The sequence below is a fragment of the Eptesicus fuscus genome, chromosome 17 (assembly GCF_027574615.1).
Source record: "Eptesicus fuscus isolate TK198812 chromosome 17, DD_ASM_mEF_20220401, whole genome shotgun sequence".
Taxonomy (NCBI): domain Eukaryota; kingdom Metazoa; phylum Chordata; class Mammalia; order Chiroptera; family Vespertilionidae; genus Eptesicus; species Eptesicus fuscus.
Genome location: NC_072489.1, coordinates 1,953,810 through 1,980,708, shown reverse-complemented (window position 1 = coordinate 1,980,708; position 26,899 = coordinate 1,953,810). Strand labels below are relative to the sequence as shown.

The 26,899-nt window shown below is 53.6% G+C and overlaps 1 protein-coding gene across 1 annotated transcript in view; it reads left to right on the top strand.

The window, feature by feature from the left end:
- Window positions 1-26,899, top strand: part of GRID1 (glutamate ionotropic receptor delta type subunit 1) — a 654,829-nt gene that overhangs the window by 76,462 nt on the left and 551,468 nt on the right. The window lies entirely within an intron of this gene.

The window sequence follows — 26,899 nt, the reverse complement described above, 5'->3', positions numbered from 1 at the left end:
GCTGAGGCCTCCCTCCACAGAGCCGGCAAGTGGATGCCATATCTGAGTCTCCATCAACCTTGTTATCGCTGTTGGCCTCACCCTGGTGATTCCCTGAAGCCCTGTCCCACGTAACTATCATGCCCACCCAACCTGTTTCCAGTGGCTTTTCTATACGAATGCCTGTCTTGGCTCAGGCTTCAGATTTTCTTAAAAATCTCTCAAACAAGCAGCAGCTGGCCTCAGCATGCCCCGTACCTCTAGCTAAGTGGCCCCAGACCAGGCACTAGCAGCAGCCCACCTTGGTTCACAGCTTGGCTTCTCCTGGCACCTCTCAAGTCCAGCACAAGCAGCAGTCATTTGCAGATTGCTTTGTAGCTCAAGCAGGTGGCCCCAGGCAGAACATGGGCAGTGGCTGACTTTGACCTGTACCTCCGGGGAGGCCCCGGAGCCAGTGCACCCAGGGGACAGCACCACCCAACCAGCTCCACAAATGACACACTCAGGGGACAGAGTCAGTGGGCACCAGAGCCCTACTGAAGTAAGTCTGCTCTGTGGGGTGGGCCCCTGCACAGCTGATCTTCCATGGTGTAGGTGGTCAGTGGTTGGTGGTCATAGCCAGTCTTTGCAGCTGATCAGCCTGGGGTAAATCCCTCCCATTAATGTGCCAACAGCAGTGAAGACTCAATTACAAGAGGAGGGTGTACACAGCCCACACAGGGGGCACACCACCTCAGATTTCCAGCTTGGGTGATCAGGGGGGCTGTGCCAGTGGACCCTACAGAACAGTTGGGGCTTGTGAAGGAGACAGCTGATTGATGTGTCTCTCACATCAATGTTTCTTTCTCTCTCTAAAAAAAAAAAAAAAAAAAAAAAAAGAAAGCAATGGAGAAAATATCCTCGGGTGAGCATTTAAAAAAAGATTCTGTGTCTTTCAACAGTTTCTTTATGATGGGTCTCTGTGTGGAACTTTATTAGTTTATCCTATTCAAAGTTCATTGAGCTTCTTGGAATTATAAATCTACTAGAGGCCCGGTACACGAAATTCGTGCATGGAGGGGGGAGTGTCCCTCATCCTGGCCTGCACCCTCTCCAATCTGGGACCCCTCGGAGGATGTCTGACTGCCAGTTTAGGCCCGATCCCTGCAGGATCGGGCCTAAACCGGCAGTCGGACATCCCTCTCACATCCGGGACTGCTGGCTCCTAACCACTCGCCTGCCTGCCTGCCTGCCTGATTGCCCCTAACTGCTTCTGCTTGCCAGCCTAATCGCCCCCTAACTGCTCTGCTGCCGGCCCGATCGCCCCCAACTACCCTCCCCTGCTGGCCCGATGGCCCCCAACTGCCCTCCCTGCTAGCCTGATCGCCCCAACTTCCCTCCCCTGCCGGCCTGATTGCTCGCAACTGCCCTTCCTGCTAGCCTGATCGCCCCAACTTCCTTCCCTTGCTGGCCTGATCGCCCCCAACTGTCCTTCCCTGCTGGCCTGGTCGCCCCTAACTGCCCTCCCCTGCCAGCCATCTTGTGATGATGTCGTGCGACACCACCTAGGCTTTTATTATATAGGATGTAGTTAATGAAATTTGTTAAGTCCATGGCCATTATTTTTTCAGGTATTTTTTCTTTTTTCTGCTCTATCTTTCTTCTCCTTCTGGGACACTCATAATTAATATGATGATGTGCCAGAGATCATGGACTTAGTGTGGTTTTCCATAACATGATATCATTGGCTGGTGCCTTAAAAAACAGAAATTATTTTCTCCCAGTTCTGGAGGATGGGGAGGTCCAAGGTGAAATAGCCAGCAGATTTGGTTGCTTCTACTGGGCTCAGGTGGTGGAGAAAGAGAGAAAGCTAGTTTTCAGTGTCTCTTCTTATAAGGACACTATTCCTATCAGATCATGGTTTCGCCCTTCTGACCTCATTTAAGCCTAACTAATTATTTTAATCCACATACAGTCTCGTGGTGGTGGGGGGTGCTTCAACATATGAATTGGAGGGACATGATTTAGTCTATAATAATTACTTAGGAGATTATTATTCCTCCATACAGCTTGGAGTTTTTATCTAATGTCCTTTAGTTTTAATCTGAAGGACATTTTTAATTTCTTAAAATTTTTATAAGGAAGGTCTCAGCTTTTGTTTATTTTGGAATGTCTTACTTTCACTGTTATTTTTTTTATTGTTTAAAGAATTACAAATAGTAGTACATATGTCTCCTTCTTTCCCCCCCATTGACCTTCCCCCGGCCTTCCCTACCCCCCAGCACATGCCCTTACCCTCCGCCCCCAGTGTCTTCTATCCATTGGTTATGCTTATATGCATGCATACAAGTCCTTTGGTTGATCTCCTACATCCCCCCTCAATCCTCCCCAACCTTCCCGCTGCAATTTGACAGTCTGTTAAATGCTTCTCTGCATCTGTATCTATCTTTTTGTTCATCAGGTTATAATGTTCTTTATTATCCATAAATGAGTGAGATCATGTGGTATTTTTCTTTCACTGCCTGGCTTATTTCACTTAGCATAATGCTCTCCAGTTCCATCCATGCTGCTGCAAATAGTAAGAATTCCTTCTTTTTTATAGCAGCGTAGTATTCCATTGTGTAGATGTACCATAGTTTTCTAATCCACTCATCTGCTGATGGGCACTTAGGCTGTTTCCAAATCTTAGCTATTGTAAATTGTGCTGCTATGAACATAGGGGTGCATATATCCTTTCTGATTGGTGTTTCTGATTTCTTGGGCTATAGTCCTAGAAGTGGGATCACTGGGTCAAATGGGAGTTCCGTTTTTAGTTTTTTAAGGAAACTCCATACTGTTCTCCACAGTGGCTGCACCAGTCTGCATTCCCACCAGCAGTGCAGGAGGGTTCCTTTTTCTCCGCATCCTCGCCAACACTTGTCGTTTGTTGATTTGTTCATGATAGCCGTTCTGACAGGTGTGAGGTGGTACCTCATTGTTGTTTTGATTTGCATCTCTCAGATGATTAGTGACTTTGAACATGTTTTCATGTGTCTCTTGGCCTTCCTTATGTCCTCTTTTGAAAAGTATCTATTTAGATCCTTTGCCCATTTTTTGATTGGGTTGTTTATCTTCCTTTTGTTAAGTTGTATGAGTTCCCTGTAAATGTTGGAGATTAAACCCTTATCGGAGATAACATTGGCAAATATGTTCTCCCATGCAGTGGGCTTTCTTGTTGTTTTGTTGACGGTTTCTTTTGCTGTGCAGAGGCTTTTTATTTTGATGTAGTCCCATTTGTTTACTTTCTCCTTAGTTTCTCTTGCTCTAGGATCTGTGTCTGTAAAGATATTGCTATGACATATGTCTGCAATTTTGCTGCCTATGTAGAGTTGTAGGATTTTTATGGTTTCCTATCTTACATTCAAGTCCTTTAGCCATTTTGAGTTTGTTTTTGTGTATGGTGTAAGTTGGTGATCTAGTTTCATTTTTTTTTTTGCATGTATCTGTCCAATTTTCCCAACACCATGTATAAAAGATACTGTTTTGACTCCATTGTATGCTCTTGCCTCCTTTGTCAAATATTAATTGAGTATAATGGCTTGGGTCAATTTCTGGGTTCTCTGTTCTGTTCCATTGGTTTATATGTTTGTTCTTGTGCCAGTACCAGGCAGTTTTGAGAACCGTGGCTTGGTAATAAAGCTTGATGTCGGGTATTGTGATCCGCCAACTTTGTTCTTCCCTTCTCAGGATTGCTGTGGCAATTCGGGGTCTTTTTTTTATTCCAGATGAATTTTTGGAGAGTTTGTTCTAGATCTGTGAAATATGCCATTGGTATTTTAATAGGTATTGCATTGAATCTGTAGATTGCTTTAGGTAGTATGGACATTTTAATGATATTGATTTTACCAATCCATGAACATGGTATATTCTTCCATTTGTTTATGTCTTCCTCTATCTCTTTTTTCAGTGTCCTGTAGTTTTCTGAGTACAGGTCTTTTATGTCCTTAGTTGAGTTTATTCCTAGGTATCTTAATTTTTTTGGTGCAATGGTAAATGGGATTGTTTTTTTTTCATTTCTCTTTCTGTGAGTTCATTATTGGTGTAATTAAAGGCCATAGATTTCTGGGTGTTAATTTTGTATCCTACTACATTGCCAAATGCATTTATTAGGTCTAGTAGTTTTTTGATGGATTCTTTGGGGATTTCTATGTATAGTATCATGTCATCCTGGAATAAGGGCAGTTTTACTTCTTCTTTTCCAATTTGGATGCCTTTTATTTCTTCTTCTTGTCTGATCGCTATGGCTAGTACTTCTAGTACTATGTCGAACAGGAGTGGTGAAAGTGGGCATCCTTGTCTAGTTCCCGTTCTTAGGGGAAATGAATTTTGTTTTTACCCATTGAGTATGATGTTGGCTGTAGGTTTGTCATATAGGGCTTTTATTATGTTGAGGTATGATCCCTCTATTATCACTTTGCTGAAAGTTTTTATCAAGAAAGGGTGTTGGATTTTGTCAAATGCTTTCTCTGCATCAATTGATATGATTATGTGATTTTTGTCTCTCAGTTTGTTTATGTGATGTATCACATTTATTGATTTGTGGATATTGTACCATCCTTGCATCCCCAGAATAAATCCCACTTGGTCATGGTGTATGATCTTTCTAATGTATTGCTGAATCCAATTTGCTAGAATGTTGTTGAGGATTTTAGCATCTATGTTCATCAAGGATATTGGCCTGTAGTTCTCTTTTTTTTGTGTTGTCTTTATCTGGTTTTGGGATTAGGGTAATGCTAGCTTCATAGAAAGAGCTTGGAAGTGTGCCTTCCTCTTGAATTTTTTGGAATAGTCTGTGGAGGATAGGTTTTAGTTCTTCTTTGAATGCTTGGTATAACTTCCCTGTAAAGCCACCCGGACCAGAGCTTTTGTTTGCTGGAAGATTTTTGATTGTTGTTTCAATTTCTTCGGTAGTTATTGGCCTATTAAGATTTTTTTATTCTTCTTGGTTCAGTTTTGGGAACTTGTATTTTTCTAAGAATATATCCATTTCATCTAGGTTGTCCATTTTGTTGAAATAGAGTTGTTCATAGTGTTTTTTCACAATCGTTTGTACTTCTGTGGGATTGGTTGTTATTTCACCTCTTTCATTTCTGATTTTGTTTATTTGGGTCCTCTCTCTTTGCTTCTTGGTGAGCCGGCTAGAGGTTCATCAATCTTGTTTATCCTTTCAAAGAACCAGCTCTTGGTTTTTTGATCATTTGTATTGTGTTTTTTTTTGTCTCTATGTCGTTTATCTACGCTCTGATCTTTATTATTTCCTTCCTTCTGCTTATGCTGGGCTTTTCTTGTTGCTCTCTTTCTAACTCTTTGAGTTGTAGGGCTAAATAATTTATTACCATTGTTTCTTGTTTTTTGAGGTAGGCCTGTAGAGCTATGAACTTCCCTCTCAAGACTGCTTTCACTGTGTCCCATAGATTTTGGATTGTTATGTTTTCATTGTCGTTTATTGCCATGATGCTTTTTATTTCTTCTTTAATCTTTCTGGTAACCCAGTCATTGTTTAATAGCATGATATTTAGCCTCCAAGTGTTTGATTTTTTAATTTTTTTTATTGTGGTTGATTACTGGTTTTATGCCATTGTGATTTGAGAATACGCTTGATATGATTTCTATCTTCTTGATATGATTTCTATCTTCTTGAATTTGAAGAGACTTTGCCTGTGTCCCAACATATGGTCTATCTTTGAAAATGACCCACGTGCACTTGAGAAGAATGTATATTCTGTGGCTTTGGGGTGAAATGTTCTGAAGATGTCAATTAATTCCATCTGATTTAGTGTGTCATTTGGGATTGATATTTCTTTCCTGATTTTTTATTTAGAGGATTTGTGCAGTGGTGTTCATGAGATATTAAAGTCCCCTACTATGACTGTATTGCTGTTAATCTCTCCCTTGATATCCTCCAGAAGTTTTTTTATGTATTTGGGTGCTCCTGTATTGGGTGAGTGTATGTTTACCAGAGTTATATCTTCTTGTTGAATTGTTCCCTTTAGTATTATGAAGTGGCCTTCCTTATCTCTTGTTATGTCCTTCACTTTGAGATCTAATTTGTCAGATATAAGTATTGCTACCCCAGCTTTTTTTTAATTTCCATTCACCTGTAAAACCTTTTTTCATCCCTTCACCATCATTCTGTGTGAGTCCTTTTTTCTGAGGTGGGTTTCCTTTAGACAGTAGATATATGGTTCATGTTTTCTTATTCAATCAGCTACCCTATATCTTTTGGTTGGGGCATTTAATCCATTTACATTTTAAATTATTATTGATAGGTACTTGTTTGTTGCCATTTTTATTTTTTATGCTTGTGTTCCTTCTTCGCTTCCTATTTCTTCTTTTTACAGCAGAGCTTTTAGCATTTCTTGCATTGCTGGTTTGGTGGTGATAAACTCCCTTAGTCCCTTTTTGTCTGTGAAGCTCCTGATTTCACCCTCAATTTTGATTGATAGCCTTGCTGGGTACAGTATTCTTGGATTCAGACCCTTTCTTTGGATGACTTTGTATATTTCATTCCATTCCCTTCTGGCCTGATGTGTTTCTGTTGAGAAATCAGTCGCTAGTCTGATGGGGGATCCTTTGTAGGTAACTTTCTGTCTCTCTCTGGCCTCTTTTAAGATTCTTACTTTGTCATTGGTGTTTGCCAATTTAATTATAATGTGTCTTGGCATCGATCTTTTGGGCTTCATCTTGTTTGGGACTCTGTGAGCTTCTTGGACTTGTATGAGTTTTTTCCCCCCCTATATCAGGGAAGTTTTCTGTCATTATTTCTTCAGACATGTTTTCTCTTCCTTGCTCAGTTTCCTCTCCTTCTGTTACCCCTATTATGCGGACGTTGTTTAGTTTTGAGTTGTCCCAAAGTTCCCTTAGGCCCTCCTCCTGTTTCTTAAGCTTTTTTTCTAGATGCTGCTCTGCTTGGGTATTTTTTCCTACCTTGTATTCTAGCTCACTGTGCGGTCCTCCGCTTCTTCTAGTCTACTCTTGATGCTTTCTATTGAGTTCTTTATTGCAGTGATGTCATTTTCCATTTCTTCTTGGTTCTTCTTCATTTCCTCTTGGTTATTACACATATTGTTGAATTTGTCTTCCAACCTTTTCAGCGACCTTATGACCATTTCTCTGAATTCTTTCTTTGACATATTGCTTGTCTCCATTTCATTTACTTCCTTTTCTGGTGATGCATCCTTTTCTTTCATATGTGGGCTGTTTCTTTGTCTCCCCATGATCTCTCCTCTCCGGGTGTCTGGTTATGTAGCTCTCTCTCTCCTGCGTTGACTTAAAGGCACAAAATGCAACACAACAAGGCACTGAAGACAAATGTATTCATGATACTAATAACCCCAAATAAAGGTGACCATCAGAGAAAAGAGAATTTGGGGATAAATAAAAAAGAGTGAAAAAATGGTATTGAGAAAAGTTAAAAAAGTAAGAGAGAAAAGAAAGAGAATAAAAAAGAAGGGAGAAAAACTATATGGGGAGAGAACTCCAATAGAATAACAATTAATCCAAAAAAATGCAAACAACTAACACCTAGCTATGAATGCAAACTACAAACAAGAGAGGAGAGGAAAAACAGAAGCAAAAAAAATAATAATAGAGAGAGAAACAATTACACAAACAAACAAAAGAAACCAATCTAATCGATAATCAAACTAACAACAACAATAAGACAGAGAGAAAGAAGGGCAAAACAAAACAACGTAAAACAAAAAACATAAATAAAAACAACAACAAAAAATATACAAAAAAGGGAAGAGAGAAAAAAATTTGGATAGTGAAGAAAGAGAAGAGAGAAGTGTGTATGGATGGAGTAGGTTATCGGAAGTTAGATATATAAGTAGGATGAATTTTTAACAGGATAAAAAAGGAATAGGGAAAATCTAAAGCAGGAATAGGGTAAGAGAAACAGGACAACAAAAGGGGAAAAGTTAAGAAGAGTGTGTTGGTATAAAAGTAACGTTGAGATAGAGTAAAACGATGCTACAGGAAAAATGAAACTAGAATGTAGAACACTAATCCCAAAATAAAATAAAATAAAATAAAGAGAAAATAAAACTTAAAAAAGGTAAAATAATAGTAGTAGTAATACTGATTAAAAATAAAAATATAATAATTAAAAGGGTAAAATCAAATGAGAAAAAAAGAAAAAAATTTAATTTCTTAAGTAAAAGATAAAAAATAAAAACGTGCAGTAGTGAAGGTCATTCACTTCCTCTACTGTTCTGTTTTGCCCACTGTTTCCTGTCAGGTAGTCAGGAAAGTATGGAAATTCCCTGTGTTCCACAGCTCCTCTGTGTCGAACGCCACAATCTTGTTTTCAAGCCGGCAGTATTTCTTTGTTACTCAGCCTGCCTTTTTCTGGGCGAAATCTGACCTTTCTGTGAAAAGGTGCATAGCTCGTCCAAGTCCGCGTATTCATGCTGCTTGAGACCAGGTTTGGCTCAGTGGATAGAGCGTCAGTCTGCGGACTGAAGGGTCCCAGGTTCGATTCCGGTCAAGGGCATGTACCTTGGTTGCGGGCACATCCCCAGTAGGGGGGTGTGCAGGAGGCAGCTGGTCGATGTTTCTCTCTCATCGATGTTTCTAGCTCTCTGTCCCTCTCCCTTCCTCTCTGTAAAATATCAATAAAATATATTAAAACAAACAAACAAACAAACAAAAAAACCTGATGAACAGAGTGGGTCCAGAGACATGGTAGCATGGAACAGAGTGTGGAATCTCAGCATGAAGGTGGGGGAGGGTAATCAACCAAAGACCTTGTATGCATATATTCATAACTCATGGGCACAGACAATAGGTGCTGCGGCCTGGGGTGAGGGGGGACAGGGGTGGGCTGGAGGGGTCAATGGGGGTGGGAAGGGGACATTTGTGATACTTTCAATAATAAAGGTTTATTAAAAAAAAGAATTAGATTTCAACTTGGAGAGCATAATTGGGTGGCTGGGTGAAAGTTAGAAGACACTTTGCTTCAGTGGGAAGAAAAACTGTTTATTAACAATAACAAGCTCTGACTGGCTCCTCTGAGGCACTGGGGTTCCCCATCCCCCCATTGACCTTCCTGTTGAGAAGACAGATGGGGATTGTGACTGGGGTGGCGGGGGGCTCCTCCTTCAAGAAGACAGTTTCATGGATGACCACCGAAGCCCTCTCACTTACAGTATGCAGGATTCTAAATAAAGTGTCAAATGCGACTACCGTTTATGGCCCCCCCCCCCCCCAAAAAAAAAAAGTAGAACCATCCCTCAAATAATCTTTCCACATATAAATGACTCTCAGGTAACTGACATAAATTAAAGTGGTCAGTCATCTATGCAACTTCGTGGGTATGATATGTAAGATCCCTTTCAGTCTAAGTCTCATATGCTTTACAAATAATTGAACCACAAATTTTCTAGGCACACAATCCTATATACTAAAAGCCCAGCGACCAAACGGTGGAACGACCAGAACAACCAGTTGACTAGTCACTATGACACTCACTGACCACCAGGGGGCAGACGCTCAACGCAGGAGCTGCTCCCTGGTGGTCAGTGCGCTCCCACAGTGGGAGCGCCGCTCAGCTGACCAGGATGAGTGGATGCTCCCACTGTGAACCCCAGTCTTCGCCTCCTTGCCCCAGGCTCCTCCTCCTCTCTCCCTGCCGCCTCCTCCGGATGCCTGCAGGCTGTGCAGAGCTGACCCCGGAGGTTGGGAGGCGGGTTTGTGGCCACCGCAGGACTGAGGCCTACTCCGCCGCCTCTCAGTGCTCTTGTCCCTGGGCCCGGCCCCCACCGGGTCCCCTGGAGAGGCGAGTGCTCCGGCTCCACGGAAGATGCTGGACCATGAGGGGGGTCCACGGCCGCTGGGCTGACCAGGATGAGCGGTGCTCCCACAGCGGGCCCATCCCCGCAGGCCACGCCCCCAGCAGTGCGCGAATCCCGTGCACCGGCCTCTAGTTTAAAAATAAAAAACAACATGAGAGATGGTGGAGTAGAGATAATAGTTGGAATGAAGTGGGATGGGACAATTTAAGCCTGTAATCTGCTATTGATTAATACCTGTGCCAGGATCCTGTGGGTGTTGGGTGAATAATATATAGCTCGTGCCTTCAAGGAGCCCATGTGTGAAGGGGGTGGGGGAATGGTGTATAGTCATTTTAATCAGGAGACACAGTTGTTGAGGCAAAGTAGATGTTTCATGTTTCCAAACTGTGAAGAATTAATTTATTTGAAATCCTTTTCACTTAATGCAATTATAAATGCTGTTCCAGGAAGGCGTGCACATTAGGATAGATTTTTTCAGCCTTAAGGGAAGAGGATGTTACTTCTGTGAGGAGGCTATAGGAAGGAGCTTGGGGTCTGTAGTCAGAAGGCCTATGTGGGAACCCCTTGGCCCTTCGTCGGAGCCTTAGCGCCTGCATGCACATAACATGGACAATGGTGGCATCTTGGAAGATTCTCTGGGGTGACTGTGTAAAGCACCCAGCAGGGTACCTGCACCTGGGGGAGGTCAGCACAGGTGGTTCCCGTGTCTTTATGCAGAGCGTGTCTTTGGACAGTGGGCTCTGTTGGGCATATCCTCAGGTGTCCCGAGTCCCCACACCGGCTGGAGTTGGAGCCCCCCGACAGGAACCGTGTGGGCTTCCGTTTACGCACTGCATTCTTAGAGATGCAGTTTCTGGTTCTCGTGGGGCCCCTTGTTCAATATCAGACACCCCCTCATCTCCTCCCCTCCCCCTCCCGTTAGGGCCTTTAATCAGAGAAGCCGGAAGGCTCAGTGACAACAGGAAGCACACAGATGTGTCCCTACCTCCAGGAATTGTTGCCAACCTGCCTCAGGCGCGGCTTCTGCTTGGCCTGGGGGCTGAGGACAGTGAGAGCCTCCTAGATGGAGCCTGAGGAAAGGGCCATGGGACGCGAGGAGGGAGAGAGGAAGGGCTAAGGACGAGGACAGGACTCCTCGCACACACACAAGGTGTCCATGCCAGCCAGGGTTCAGGTGCCCCAGAGGAGCCAGAAATAGGACTCTCAGAGTGCTGCCACTGTCCGTGTGCATGTGGTGAGTGGGGGCCCAGCATACCAGGAGCCTGAGGCCTCTCTGTGCCTCGTGCGGGCGACAGGCGGCATCGCCTCAGATACAGCCTGGCCTTAGTTGGCTGGATGGTGCCTGAGCCAACGCTCAGGGATCAGGCTGGCCAGCCTGCCCCACCCCCAGGCATCCAGGAGGTAATCGAAGGGCTGACAAGGATGAGCAAAGGAGTCTCCCCCAACGCTAGGCCCTATGCAGTGTCTGCACTCCTGGTTTCCAGGACTGGCCCGGGGGCAGAGGCATTGTTCCAATATTTTACCAGAGGCAGCAAGGCTCACAGAGGTGAAGGGACTTGTCCAAGGCCATGGGTGTGTCTTAGCTTGGATTTGAACTCAGGTCTGCCTCCAACCTCAATCTTTCTAACATGACCCAGTTTCTCTTTCTTTTTGAGATGTAGCCATGTGGCCATCAGAGGCCTCTCAAACATCTGGAACAGGCCTACTTATATAGCCAGCGCGGGGCGGGGGGCGGGGGGGGGGGGCGAGCTGTGCAGGCATCCTGCAGAGTCCTGGCTCCTGTGCCCGGGTCCAGGGTGCATTCGTTCTCTGGCTCACTGCATAGTCAGGACAGGCCAGCTCATGTGCCCTAACAAACAGCCTGCAGATCCCGGACAGGTGAGGAGCAGCACTATCCAAACGCTCTTGATGACATCGGTAGAGAAGCAAGAACCAGCTGTGGAACTTGGGCCTGGAATGAGCGCATATCACAGCTGCGTGCCTGTCACTGGCCAGAGCAGTCGCCTGCTCAGTGGCCGGGGCAGCTTCCCGGGCGTTGGTGACAGCAGCATCTGCCGTGGCTGCTCTGTGCTGTCCCGTCAGCGACGACCTTCACAGCCCGTGAGAGTCTCTCCTTTTGCCAGAGTGGCGCTGCCCAGGGCAGAAGGGTCCTGCTTCCTTCCTCCAGGGGCTCACGTCTGGTTGAGGGACAGCCTGAACGCCACAAGGGCTGTCGCCAAGTAGGAGGCGCTGTGGGCGACACAGGCAAGCACAGGGCTGTGGGGCGCAGGGCGGCGCGCGTTCTGCCGGTGGAGAACTGCAAAGGGGCACCCTGAACCCTCGGTTCAAACACAAGAAGTCCCAGCCAGGGGCCCGAGGAAAGGGCTCTGCAGCCTGAGGGACGGTGTGCAAGGCAGGAAGCGGGCTCTGCGTGGGTGCAGTGGCGGCGTGTTTGTGGTTTGGGAAGAGGCAGAGAGCTGGGAGGGGCAGGGGTGAGGCTGCCGGGCCTCTGCTGCCTCCCTGCTGAACAGCTGCGGAGTTCTGGCCTCTGGGTGAGGTGGGCACTGGGAAGGGCTCCCCAGGACCCCAGCCAGGCCCTCTCCCCACCTGCACCAGCCCAGCCTGGGGTGCTCCAGGCGGCCCAGCCGCTAAACCCTGCCTGCTGCCAGCAGCCCCTGCTGTTCACCCGGGGCATGAATCAGCTCCATTCTTCAGGAACAAAAGCTCCTGGGTTGCCAGGGAGATGCAGGGACTGCCGCGTGCACTTCCTGGAGCTGCGAGTTGGTGTTGGGAGGAGAGGGGACCAGCCCCAGAGGCCTGCTCTGCCAGCGCGGGGCTGAGGGAGCTGCCTCCTCCCTCAGGCTGAATGGGGCTCTCTGTGGGTCAAGCTCAGCAGGGCCTCCAGACGGCCGGGCTTCGGGCTTCTCCCCGACTCAGTTTCTGCCTGACCTGGTTCCTCAGATTGTTTGGGGTAATACTAGCGAGCGTGCCTGGTGGCTGAGCTGTTTCCTGAGAGTAGGTGGGCAGCCCTCCTTCCGTCCATTTACTAGCAGTCACTGAAGGTCTTGCTGGGTGCGGGCACTGATTGAGGCTGCAGGGCCACTCACTCTGTGGCAGTGGCTATTGTTCTTGAGCTCAGGAGCTGGGGGGGGGGGGGGGGCCCTAGAAGAATGCCCTCAGGTTTTGAGCATTTCTGGGAAGTGGAGGGAAAGGGGGATCCCACTCCCTGGTAGCCCTGCTGAAAAAGGTTGGGGTGCTCCTGGGAAGACCCTGTGTATGTAAGCTCAGGTCTGTCTGAGTCCCAGGGTGTTTCCTGAGCCTGTGAAGGCTGCTGCAGGTGCTTTGGACCCACCAGGAAGCCGCCCCATCCTAACAGGCCACGCAGTTGGGGTGGAGGACTGGGGTTCGTGCTCTGAGCTGAGCTGATACAAGTTCAGGACCTGGGGTGGGAGCTGGGGCCAAAGGCCCTTCCCTGGGACCGGGCCCGTCTCATCTGCCCTGCTCCCTGCACCTGCCACCTCTCACACGTGGAGGGGAAGCGTGGGCCAGTTCAGGCAGGACGTGACTGATGCAGAGCCCAGGTGTCCTCAGCGACATGGAAGCGCTAGGAATTGGTGACGTGTTGGGGAGCAGACATGGTGGTTTCAGGGTTCCTGACAGCCTTTGGGAGTGATCAGGGTGGGTTTGGGAGGGAGCGGTGTGTGCTGTTGTTAGCGGAGGGGAGGGGGGAGCTGCCAGGGAGGGTGGGTTTCTGGAGATATCCTGAGAAAAGGCATTCTCGGAGACTCGCACAGGAGGGTGGGAAAGTTTGTTGGCAGAAAGCTGTTTCTGTGGAATCAGACCCGAGTTTCCAAGGTGCCATTCCCCGCGGTCCTGCCCCCGAAGGCCCACCTGCGGAGCGGTGCCGGAGTCCGCCGTGCCCAGGGCTCTGCTCCATGCTGAGGCGTGGATCAGGCTGGCTGAGCGGTGCTCCCAGCGCAGTCTGTTAGTCCAGCGCGTGGGGGTCCGTGTGGCCACGTGGCTGTGAAGGAAACACAGGAGAATGCGAGGAACAGGAGCAACAGAGCCCCACGAGCCAGGAGTCCCGAGAGAGAACCCCTTTGTTTAGGAGATATGTACCCCAAGTTCTCCTGCTCTTGCAGTGGCCACACCCTTCTGGCCAATGATGTCTGCTCCAGGTGTGACAGACATGAGTACCTGCCCCATGCCACCCCAGCTTCACTGGGCATGGGCCTGTCTTCCCTTTGTTGGACCCCTTCCCCCAAGATTTGCAGGGAATAGGCCGGTGGCTCCCTGCGAGGGCACAGTTGCAGCTTCCTGGTGCAGCTGCCCAAAGCCAAGGCCGTATGTCCGGCCTCCCCTTCTCCTTTCCTGAGAGTAGCAACTAGCGAATCACGTGGTATCACTGTGCGCGGATGGTGAAGTCTGTGATGATGAGACACTGGGAGGATCATGAGAGTATGCCCAGGGGTGGGACCAGCGAGGACGGGGTGGATGTTGTTGGCCAGCAGGTCCTCAGCGACTTTGTGCTTGAGCTCTGACCGCAGGGGGCAGCTTGGGCCTGAGGCTCTGTGAGGGCTCCCTGGGCAGAGGGTCTTCCCTGCGGGCTGGGTCTGGGGGGAAAGGGGAGCCGAGGCGGGCATGGAAGTGGAGAGGCTGGGCCGGGGCAGCCAGGAGTGAGTGACTGCAGGTCCTCCGTGTCATTACTTGCTGTTGTCACTGGGGAAAGTTGCAAAATGAAAATTAAGTGTCGGAGAAGATTGAGTTGTTTGATGTCTAACCAGGAACCGTCTTTATTGCTGTAAATGTTGCTTTCCTCTCACTGCCCAGGACAGGTGAGTCGTAGTGGCACTAAAGGAAGACAGACCCCTGCTCTGCTCAGAACCCACAGAAAACATGGCTGTGGGCCCAGGTCTCCTCATCCATCCAGCGTGGCTGCAGGAGCAGAGGTGTGTGGTCTGATTTCACGCACAGGGCAAGAACAGATCTGTGGACATACCAGCCACATGGCATGGTTGGTGGTAAGACTCGGGGCTCTGATTCAGACCCAGCTGGGCCACTTAGAAGCTGTTGCCCCGGGCGAGCCTCAGCGTCCTCGGCTGTGAGACAGAGGGGGTACCTACGTCTTCGCCTTCAAAGCGCTCAGCACAGAGCCTGGCTCAGGGCGTCTGGGGCTGGGCTGGGTCTTGCTGAAATGACCGGAAACTGATGAGCCAGGCGTCATACCTCTTCCCAGGCAGCAGCATCCATCAGCAGTGAGCGCGAGAGCCAGGGCAGGACACGGGTCACAAGAGAGGGGCCGACAGGGAAGTGGACTAGGAGGCTGGCAAGGCGGGGTTTCCGGAGCTCCGCAGGGTGGGCCAGGCAGCCTGAAGGTCTGGGCCAGGCTGGCCGGGGGGAGGCATTAGCAGCCCCAGTCTGTCCCCGGGTGTGGCCAGGGAGCTTCCCCTTGCCGTGGTGCTTGGCTTGCGTCATTGTGGCTGGGCAGAAAAGGGCTGGGAATGTGGAGGTCCGGCCTGCTGGTCTCAGGCCTCAATGGCAGGTGGCAATGTTCAGGGGACTTCCTGGGGGGTCAGGATGCAGCCCTTCTCCTCTGGGAGCGTCTGGTTGGCACAGGGTGCAGTTGGCTGCAGGTTGGAGGGCCTCTTCATCTGTGAGGCAGCGGAGGAAGGGGGTAACGACGCAGCGAGTGTATGGGAGGCCTCTGGCTGGGTCTGCTGCCCGCGTGCCTGCCTCTCTTGCTCTGAAGGAGGCAGGGCTGGCCTGCAGCTGCCTGGGCAGAGCGGCTCCTTCCTGGGAAGCAGCTCCTCCCTCGGGTTGCAGACACCTTCTCGCTCCTCATTCACCGGACTGGACGGTCCTTGTGGGGCACTGGGCCAGCCTCTTCCGGGGAGAAGATTGTGGAATCTCATTCTCCAGCGGGAACCCAGCCCTCTGGGAGGTGCTCAGGGGCTGGGGCTGGCTGGGGACGGCCCCTAGATGGGGGTGGTGAGCTCAGGCTGGGTGTGAACTGCATTTAAAGGGCCTGCATCCAAAGCTTTGTGGTGGCGGGACCAGATGTCACCGCCCTGAGCTGGTCTGCAGCCTGTGGGGCAGGTGCAGGCTCCAGCCCGGGGGCGGGGCGGGGATTCGGGGTGATAAGGCAGACAAGACTTAGGGGGAGCCAGCAGGCTGTTCGGGCAAGTGTCCAGACCAAGGAAATGCTGCCGAGAACTGGAGGGTGAAAGGAAATGACACGTGAAGGACAAATGGACAAGGAGGCGCCAGCCTCCACAGGTGGGGACGTTGAAGTCTGAGGGTCATGGGTTTCATCTGCCAGTGGGGCTGGGCTGTCAGCTCCAGTGGGAGGGCGCTGCAGCTGCCGGGATGGAAGAGGGGGCGCCAGCCTGGATAGTTGGTGGGTCAGTCTGACCAGCATTAGGTGGAGGCTGGTCAGACCCTTACTGATTACGAGGTGACCGGGCATCCGGAGGTCCCGTGCTGCAAACAGACAAACAGACAAACAGACCTTGACCTGGGCCCGAGGGCCTGGTTCTGCTCCTGTCTCTGTCACGAACTCGCTGGGCCCTGGGCAAGTTCTGCTCTGGCTTTCAGTGAGCTCCCCGGGAAAAGGCAAGCCATGGAGTGAGGGAAGGAAGGGCTTTCAAGCCGTTTCCAGCCCGGCACCCTTTGTTTAAGGGAAATACACCGTCACCTCCATTCTCAGTGGGTGCAGTGGGCCGAGCGGCCGGGTGGTGGGGGCTGGCCTGCTCTGCTCGCGGCCCTCTATTCAGGACGCCTCGGCACCAGCCCAGCGGTCCCAGCCTTTCGGACCTCAGGACCACCAGCAGCCCACGGACCACCAGTTGGCGACCGCTGGTCCAGCCTACCTCAAAGCCCTGCTTGCCTTTGTCCTCAGTTTTAAAAACGATGCACGTGTTAAACCAGCCTTTACTGAGCAGCTGGTGTGTGCCAGGCACTGCTCTAAGCACTTTACAAGTATTAGCTCATTTAATCCCCACAACAACCCTAAGAAGGAGATGGGTAAACTGAGGCACGGAGCGGTGGAGGGACTTCTCAAGGCCACACAGTTCGTGAGTGGCACAGCCGGGCTCCCAGCCTGTGCCCCGGGGCCCGTGGGCACAGCAGGAGAAAGGGCGGCGGGTGACTCGGACCGCGGCTGCGCGCTCTGTTCCAGCAGCGGTCTGGAGAGCTGTCCCGGCCTGGGTGGGGCCCGGGAGACACCAGGCCTGCTCCTGTCCTCTCCCCACTTCCCAGCCGGCACCACCGAGGCCAGGATGGCCGAAGATGGCAGGCGTGGTGTGAAGGAAATCGAATGCGGGCGTTTCTCTACCAGCCACACACTCTGACCACCAACTTTATTTAAGCAGATACAATGCAGGGGTGTAGTGTCAGAGAAATGGGTGAGTGTTCCGGTTCTTGGCAGGGTGGGGAGCGAGAGAGAAGCCTCATTATGTGCTGCTCGCCTCGAAGGACAAGCCTCGCGCAGCAGCCCCAGCACCGGGCCGGGAACAGAGCATGAAATTGTTGGAAATGGCTCCCCTTCACTCGCAGAACAAAGATGTTTTCTCCGGAATAAATTGACTCCCTCTCAGCGCGGAGCCCGGGGTTCCCACAAACGTGGCCTGTGCTGGGCTCAGCGCGGGAGGGAGTGGGTCCGGCGGGGTGCGCTCCGGCGAGGGCTCCTGCCTGCGGCTCTGTGGCCGGCTCCGGCTCTGGGGGAAGGCAGCCTGCAGACCTGTGAGCGTTGGAGCTGTGTGTGTTGGAAGGGCTTTGCGTGTTGCTCACTAGCTGTGCTGCCTTCAGGCAGGGCACTCACCTCTCTGAGCTCCGTGGTTGTTGTGGGAGAGATGGGGCTGGCTGTCCCTCCTCCCTGGGCTGTGGGGAGGAGTAACGGTTAGGGGGAGTCCCGGACTTCTTTTGAGGGCGGAGCCATTGGAGCAGTCCCGCCTCCTTTTAGCAAATCTGCCCCCCCAAGTGGGCGGGGTGGGGGGACCCAGGGGACTGCTGATCCTTTGCTGGGCTTTGTCCTCCTGGCCTGGAGTGGGGGTGGGGGTGGGGATGGGGGGTGGGGGGTAAGGGGGGCTTTGCTGAAGGATCAAACTCCTCAGGGAGGCTGGGCTGGGGGACAAGGCTCCCTTCGGGCTCCCCGAGGTCAGCGGGGTGCCGGGCAGGCCCTGGCTGGGTGGGGTCAGAATCTCAGGGGAGACTTGGCTTTGCTCTGGGGTAAATTGAAAGGCAGTGGTTTGGGCTGCTGCCTGGGTGCTCAGGCCTCAGCAGGGGCTCAGAGAGGCTGCCCAGGGGCACGTTAACGCCTTCTGCTCCAGAACAGCCCTTCTCTCCCTCCTGCATCCTCCTGGAGGCCGGTGGGCGTGGGAAGCCACAGGCCTTGAGGCGGACTCGCCGCTGCCACTCGCAGCTGTGTCACTGGGCAGATTGCGTTCTCCGAGCCTCAGTGGTGCCCCCGCAGAGAATGACCAGTTCTCCCCGGTTTGCACGGGGAGCGGGAAGCCCCGGGAGCAGTCCTGGCACAGAGGCGGCGCTGTGCTCTGCGACGTCCTGTGAGATTGTGAGGTGCCTCCTCCCCACGAGGCCGGCGCTGGTCCCAGGAGGCGTGGTGAGCAAGGTGGCCGTGTGGCGGCTGGGCCCCCACTGAGACCGTGAACTCCTGAAGGCCCCGCTGGTTAGTGCTGCCTGGATGCACACATTGCCTGTGTCGCCTTCCCTCGTCCTGGGTCCTGTCGAGGGCCTGGGAATGCACCTGGGACGGGCAGGTCCTGGCAGCAGCTGGCCTCTGTCTCGCTCTGCGTTTCCCTCCTCCTTCCTGCCTCCCCACCTCTCCCTGTTCCCACAGTTTCCGACTCACCTGCGCAGACATTGGTAAGGGAAAGTCCAGAAGACGCCCAGGCCTGGGCTGGGCCCGAGGAGGCCCGACCCCAGGCACCGGTGGGGCTTCTAGCGGGGTCACCAGCTCTTCAGACACTCGGGTCCCGGAGGCAGAGCAGTGAGGCCTGCTGTGGAGCCTTCGTCCTCCGAGAAAGGAGTTCTGAGCGCTTTCCCAGCGCCAGGCAGTCTAGTCCTCCCCACAAGGTGGGGGTGGGGGCCAGCTGTGAGCCCGCCCCTTCCAGTGCTGGCAGGTCCCGCGTGCCCTCCCTCTCGCCTAGGGTCTGGCCAGCCCTGCGGGGGGGGGGGGGGGGGGGGGGGAGCAGGGGAGAGAGAGAGAGAGAGAGAGAACTTGACCCTGTCCTGTTATATTGCAAGTCACATAACCTGTCTGAGCCTGTTTGGTCATCCAGAAAATTGGGATAATACTCGTAAGATCTCCTAGGGTGTGAGGAGGAAGCACCAGGCACTGAGCCTGGACTGCTGGGCTTGTCCCCTGTGCTGGGCACTCTGTTCCCCGGGGAGCGGCTTGGAGTCCCAGCTGGTCCCAGGGCGGCAGGTGTCTGCAGCCCCACCTGCGCCCCTGCCACGTCTGTGTGGGAGGCGTGGAGTGGCTCCCGAGGCAGAACTCTGTCGCCTGCCTCCGCGCCCCCCCAATTCGTTCAGCTTCAAATGAAAGCCCAAGCAGAAGACACAAAACATCTCCTTTCCGGTGGGGGCAGGAACTGGCTGTCTTGCCGAGCACGGCTGGTCACCATGGGGTCTGGCTGGGAGGCTGCTGTGCAGCTCTGTCCACGTCTGTCACCATGGTTCTCACGGTCCCACGCCGATGCTGGGGAGGCGGGCGGGCTGCCTGGGGATTTTCCGTTTTCTGGAGGTGCCGTTCCCACCCCTCCTGGCCGGCTCAGCAGCTGCCCAGCCCCTCACGACCCTTCTTGGCCCCCACTTTGAGCTTCTGCGCTGACCTGGTGTTGGTATAGTTTAGTTCAGTGTGTCTGGGTCCCCACTGAGACCATGAACTCCCGAAGACCCTGCTGGGGCCAGGTGGGTGTGTGCTGGGGGACCATTGAAAAGATCTGATGAGGAGGGCGGAGTCCGGGGGGGGCGCTCGGGGGAGTGCAGACCTCAGAGGCAGACCCGGCCTCTCAGTCTAGCTCTGCCACCTGCTGTGTGGCCTTGGTAACGTTGCCTAACTTCTCTGAGCCTGGCGTCCCCGTTTCTAAAACAGGAGCGCCGTGAGGTGGGGATAGGGTCCCCATGAAGTGCTGTGCACAGCGTGCAGCAGTGCCCGTCACACAGCCCGTGCTCAGCAGCGCCGGCTCCAAAGTGGCGAGGAGCCGTGTGGACAGGGCCCGCGTCTCCCTCTTACGGTGGAGCGAGAACAAGGCACGGGAAGGGTGGGTGGCTGTTGCCCAGGCCGCTCCACATGGGTGTGCCGGGTGGGGTGGGCTCCCCGGGCTGGGACAGTGGGGCAGACTCAGGGCTGTCTTAGGGCCAGAGGGGGCTGACTCTCACTAAACAAGCTCATTTTTGGTTGAATCCGTGCCAGCCTGTTAGTTCACAGGGAGCAGCCGCTGCCTGGGCCTCACATACATGCTCCTCCGACGAGACATCGCCCCCGGGGAGCCCAGTCTCAGCAGCTCCCTGTGGGCCAGCGGGTCAGGCCTCCCTGTCCATCTCCACGGAGGGGCCCTGCGCCGGCCACCGTGTGGGGCCTGCTCAGGAGCGATGGCAGGGCCGCCTCCCCGCGCGCCCCACTTTCTTCCTGCGCTCCCTCCGTCCTCTCCCTCCTTTCCCTTTGCTCCTCTCTCCTCCGTCCCCTGCCCCATGTGCTCTCACACACAGGCAGGCTCTATTAGGGTGCTCTGCGCTTGATTACATTTGAAATAATTAACTTTTTTTCTGGTTTGAAACTTTCAGACTCCCCCTCTGTTGGAGGTACCCGAGTCCCCCTTGTTTTTCTCTATGGTTCACACATGAATATTTATGTAACTCTGTATGGATCTGACTTAACGCTGTCCTGTAATGACCCAGACGTTTTGTTTTCTGCAAACTCGTTCACAGACACAGCAGGATGGGCCTCGCGTCCTCCCTCCGGAGACTGAGCCGGACGGGGGGGGGGGCGCAGAGCAGTGGGAGGGAGGAGGGAAACAGACTGTGTCCTGTTTTCACACTTTACGGGAAAACCATGGAACTGACAGCTTGCAGGGAGGTCAGCCTGGGCTGGACCTGGGGCAAAGGGCGGCTCCTCAAAGGAAGCAGGTCGTGTTCTTGGGGGCTCTCTCGAGGCGAGGGGAGGCTGTGGAGTGCCGGGCAGACTTCCCCCGTCCTGTGGCCTGGAGTCCCCGTCAGGCCCACCTGCGTGAGGCTGCGCCTGCACGCTTCCCTATCAGAATACAGCGCTCTCTTATCCTTTGAAATGCAAACATGACTCAGGTGTGAAAGTTAGCATTCCTTGATGTGTCTAACCTTTTCCTTAGGTGTGTCGTTTTGGTTTCTCCTTGTTGTTGTTAATCCTCACTGACTGACTGGGGCTATTTTTCCATTGAGTTTAAGAGAGTGGAAGGGCCGGGGAAAGACAGAAGAGAGAAACATTAATGTGAGAAAGACACATTGATTGGCTGCCTCCCGCATGCACCCCAACCAGGGCTGGGGATTGAGCCTACAACCAAGGTAGGTGCCCTTGCCTGGAATCGAACCCAGGACCCTGCAGTCCTCGGGCCAAGGCTCTGTCCACTGAGCCACACAGGCTGGGCTGTCATTTTGATTTCTAACCCCCATTGTCCTTCAGCTCCGGGAGCTCTTCTGTTGGGCGGATGAGGAGTGTGATGGCCACTTGCTCGGTCTCCTTTGGGAATCATAGCCCCTGCAGTTGGGTTTTCCCTGCATTTTCTCTTATATTTGTCATTTTTCCCCTAAAAAAAAGCCTCCACTCATTTATTCTGTATTCTGGATATGTGTGGTCGGATGGTCTTATTGTTCAAACTATCTACGCTGCCCTTCACCTATCCCTGGGAGGAATTAAGGCTGCTCGGGGAAGTCCCTGCCATGTGACTTGCTTGGGCCAATGAAATCGGGGTGAGGACTTGGGAGTGGTCACATGGCTCGGGCATGTGTGCTCTCCCTCTGCCAGGAGAGACGGGCTCCCCCGCAGCCTGGATCCGCTGGCCTGCAGTAAACATGCATGTGAGGGGAGAGAACCGATGGCTGGTTTAAGCCACTGAGACCTGGGGGAGCTGGTTATGACAGCAGGTCTTAGCTTAAACTGACTAATACAACACTAATACAAATGTTTCTCCCGTGGATTTTTTGTTTTATGGAACAATAACCATTTTGTCTTGATCTCTATTAATCAATTGATGTGATGTCTTTTTTTCTCTTTGAAAACAGCTGGTAGCATTTTTCTAAACTCTTAGGCGCTATGTGTGAGTCTGTTTGAGGGCTGGCTATTCGGAAATGATGCTGCTTTTAAAAGGTACACGTAGGCGTTTTATTTCTCTTGCCTATCTGCTTGTCTCTGAGTTTCTCTGTCGCCCCTTTCCGTTTTGCTGAGGGTTCCGTAGCCTCATGGAGTAACGAGCTCGGGGTGAGGTGGAGGGGACCCCCACCCTCAGGACCCGGCTGGTGGTGAGAAGCATGTGGCTTGAAGCTGGGCAATTTCTGGCTCATGACTGTTGGTCCTGCTGCTGCTGGGTTAAGGGGTCAGAGGGCGAGCGTCCTGGGCGCTGTCCCCGCTTCTGTCTTCCTAAGACAGTCCCGCTGGGGTCCGGGGTGGCTCTCCGTCACCGCTGTGGTGGCCTCCCCGTGCCCAGGCGTTCTCTGGCTGCCTCCGTCCTGGCTGCGGTGAGTTTCCGTGTCCTGTACACCTGGCCCGGCTGTCCCCTCCCGCCCTCCCCATAGCACTACTGTCCCCACTGATGGGGCCCAGAACGGGCTCTCGGCTCCTCCTGCTCACCCCAGTGCCGCCACGGCATCTGCAGGTGCCTGCACCCGAGTCTGTCTCCACAGGCTTCTCACTGAGGCTTCACCTCTTCTGTGCCTTTGGCCTTCTAAACCCCACGCCTCCACCTGTCTCTGTCGAGATGTATTGGCTGAACGTGGCCCGTTATCCCAGACGCTGGCAGCTTTCCGGACCACAGCGGCCACCCACGTATCTGCTGTCTCTGCGGCGGGGTCAGCAGCAGTCCGTGCCCTGAGGACAGAGCCTTGGGCCTGTCTCTGGAGATGCTTGCTGCTTTTTAAGGCCGTCCTTTCCTGGAGCTGGGTAATCCAGCCCCTGACCACCGCCTGTGCTGGCCCAGCCCTCACAGAGGCGGGAACGCTCTGCTGAGACAGCTCTCTGTCAAAGCCCGAGGCCGAATTCGCGCTGGCCGAGAAACGTCACTCATTCCCGAGGGTAACTGAGCAGAGTTGATGAAGAGGAACCAACCAGGGACGGGAGCATCAGGGACCCCTGGTCTCAGAGAGCAGAGCGGCCCCATTCCTGAGCCCGAAGCGCGGGGCGGGGGCGGGGCAGCACTCCTGAGCCGGAGAAGGAGGCAGCAGGCAGAGGGGCCTGCCTCCCCGGAGCTGTGTCCTCAGATGGGGGAGCCCAGCGGCTGCCAGGCCAGACCAGCTCGGCCCTCTTGTCCCCTGCAAGGCCTCCCAGTGGTTGAGCCAAGGAGAAGCCAAGGGCAAGGGAGCCCCGAGGGAGTCCCCGGGGCCAGCCTTGAGGGCACATGGCAGGGTGGGTCGGGAGGAGCTCGCAGGGTAAGCAGCTTACAGGCCAGACCTGACCACGTGTGTCTGCAGAAGTCTGCCAGCCTCCGTGGGTGCTGCCTGCGGGCCACCAGCTGCTCGGTAATGCCCCACACAGCCCTGTGAGTTGCATACTCCTTTGGGGCTGGTCCCCGTATCAGAGAGAGGGCTTGTCTGTTGTCACCTTCTAGTTCTCTTGCCATCGGGTGAGTTTGTTGCTTCGGAAGGGATGTGATGACATTTGCATCATTGCTGCCGATTGGATGCCTGTGGGCCAGCTGGGCCATTCCTGGTGGGAGCAGAGCTGACAAGAGAGGGGAGGACAGGCAGGGTCCCCAGAGGGAGGGGTGGGTGGATGCCGTGGAGTGGAGATGCGGTGGGATCCTCAAGGAGAGATTGGCTGCCGAGGGCGGGCCTGGCCGCGGGCTCCGGGCCGGCCCCGGTGGCCCCTGTCCGAAGCGGGTCCCTCACACAGCCTCCCTGGGGGCTGGCCTTACCTGGCTTTCTGTGTCCTCCAGGATTTCCCTGTCCGTGGAGGTGGCTGTCAGTGGGGATGAGTGGCACCTAGGCTGGCACGGCCAGCAGGCTCCCTCGGCAGCGTGGTCACCTGGCATTTTTGTGGCCTCCAGGGGAGCTGCTGGACATCAGACAGGCGGTGGCCAGTCTCAAGTGGAGGTGACCCTGCTGCTGCACAGGGGAGCTGCTGGGCCACCTGCCAGTCTGAGGAGGTCTCTGGGCCGGGGCGTGGCTCTCAGCACCGGGCACAGTAGGGCCCCGGGGAAGTAGAAAAGCAGTGATGCCAGAGCTCGGCTTCTGGGGGTGCACCCTGGGTGGCAGGGTTTGAACGCTGCACAGGTGGTTCTCCACAGCAGCCAGGTGGTTCTCAAATTTCGTGTTTTTCAGAATTACCTGGAAATCTTAAAAAAACAAAAATTTTAGTGCCCACTGTAAGTTTCTGATTCCTTAGGTTTGGGTGGTGCCAGATAACTTACAAGATAGTGACCTCGATCAAGTTCCTTGGAGATGCTGATGCTATTGGTCTGGGGACAGCAACTTGAGTAACACTGGTCTAGAGGCAATAACCAGGGAACCCTGGTGCTTCCAGGTGGGGAGGGGGTCTCAGCTCTGCCAGGTGGGGAGGGGGGGGTCTCAGCTCTGCCAGGTGGGGAGGGGGGTCTCAGCTCTGCCAGGTGGTGAGGGGGGGTGGTCTCAGCTCTGCCAGGTGGGGAGGGGGTCTCAGCTCTGCCAGGTGGGGAGGGGGTTCTCAGCTCTGCCAGGTGGGGAGGGGGGTCTCAGCTCTGCCAGGTGGTGAGGGGGGGTCTCAGCTCTGCCAGGTGGGGAGGGTGGTCTCAGCTCTGCCAGGTGGTGAGGGGGTTCTCAGCTCTGCCAGGTGAGGAGCGGGGCGTCTCAGCTCTGCCAGATGGGGAGGGCGGTCTCAGTTCTGCCGGGTGGTGAGGGGGGTCTCAGCTCTGCCAGGTGGGGAGGGGGTCTCAGCTCTGCCAGGTGGTGAGGGGGGTCTCAGCTCTGCCAGGTGGGGAGGGGGTCTCAGCTCTGCCAGGTGGGGAGGGGGTTCTCAGCTCTGCCGGGTGGTGAGGGGGGTCTCAGCTCTGCCAGGTGGGGAGGGGGTTCTCAGCTCTGCCAGGTGGGGAGGGGGGGTCTCAGCTCTGCCGGGTGGTGAGGGCAGGTGTTGGCTGCCAGAGGTGCAGAGGGAAGGTGCCAGCCCTTCAGGTTGGGTAGAAGGGGCATCAGCTGTTGAGCTGAGAGCGTCCTCCCTTGCCCTTCCCCGTGCCCTCGGGCTGTGTGGGCCCCTCCCCTCTGTGTGGCTGGGCTCTGGGGGCCAGTGGAGCTCCTGGCCTCCTTCCAGGAGGGGTGTCCTGGCCGGGGAGGGAGGGTGTCGGGGTAGGGAAGCGGCACGGGGCTATGGAAAGGGTTGTGACGATAGCATGCTGGTCATGAATAATGCATTTGCCACGGGAGGATGGCCCAGGAAGTGTGGCTTCCCCGGTGCAGGAGGCACGTTTCAGTGCAGAAGCCACTGGGCAAGAGAGCTGGTGATGGCAGCAGGAGGCGGCCTCCCTGCCGGGGTGACCCTCCCGGCGTCCTCTCTCCGTCTTTATCATCAGGTTCCAGTTGAGAACCAGAGCAGCTCGTGTCCTGGGCTCGGCCTGTGCCTCCGGGGAAAGCAGTTCTCCCGAGAGCCGGCTGCCGCTGCGGGCGTGGCGCTCAGGCCTTGGCGCCGGCAGCAGGCCGATGAGCTTCCTGGGGGAGACAGAGCTGTCAGCTGGGCTGCGTCCGATGCCCCTGTTTCCATAGCTACAGTAAATGTAATCATCAAAGAGCAAGGCCCTTTGCGGGTTTCCTTGTGACCTCAGATAGCTAGTGACATTTACTGGGTTTCTAGCAATCTGGGACAAAATGCTCATTTTGAATTTAACATGAGTAATGCCATTTTCCATCTTAGTTAAGTACTTTGTGTCATAAAGGAGTTATCTGCACCGAGCCCCTGGTTCTGTCAGTAAACATATTACAAACATTATCACCACTGATTTTCTGGATGAAAGACGCGGTGAAGGCCCAGAGATACACTCCTCCTTACATTACCACTCTGCTTGGAGACTCAGCAAATCCAGCATGAAATCATCGTGGAGGTGATTCAGACCGAGCACCACCTCTCACGCGCCCGGCGGCCCCAGAGACAGTCATGTTATCTCAGGGGCCCGGCTATGTCAGTGCACCCCAGCACGCCACGGAGGGCCTCCGCGGTGCCACCTGCACCAGCACCGATGCCGGATGCCGACTGTCGTTGGTCTAGGAAGATGGAAGTCACCGACTGCAGCTCGTTAGGAAGACACGTGTCCGGGCTGCTCCTAGAGACATAAAGAATTTGCACACCAAAGTAGAATTGGCGCCGAACCCATATTCGTTTGCTCATCCATTTATTCATGGGCTTTGCAAATCCCATCAATAACCATTCCAGTGCAGTGTGACGGGGAGTCTGATGGAGGGGGAGGAGGCACAGCGGGCAGGCAGGTGAGCTCCCGGGGAGCCGGCAGGCCCGAGGGAAGGACTGCCCAGCCAGGGTCTGGGATGGGCTGGAGCCGGCAGCCCGAGGCTGAGGGAAGGGGCTCCAGGCTGGGCATGGCAGCAGCGCTCTTCTCGGGTCAAGTCCAGTCTCTGGCTGGAGTGAAGACGGGCATTGCCCTCCTCCTGTGGGGCCATCACTGCTTCAGAGGTTCATGGATGGAGGGAAGAACCCCGGTGGGGTCAGAGGTCAGGTGGACTTGGGCTCTATACCTGGCTCTTCACTTAGTAGTGGGACTCCTTCAGGTCCGGCCAGAGCCTCAGTTTTGTCATGTGTAAGATGGGGACACTCGTACCTCCCTCCCAAAGCGGCAGTAAAGAGGACACAAGACAGTGCACCCAGACGCCGGCGCTGCCGCAGGTCTTGCTCACGGCGCCTAGTTTCGGAAGAAGAGAGCACCCAGGGCACTCCCGGGGTTTGTGCA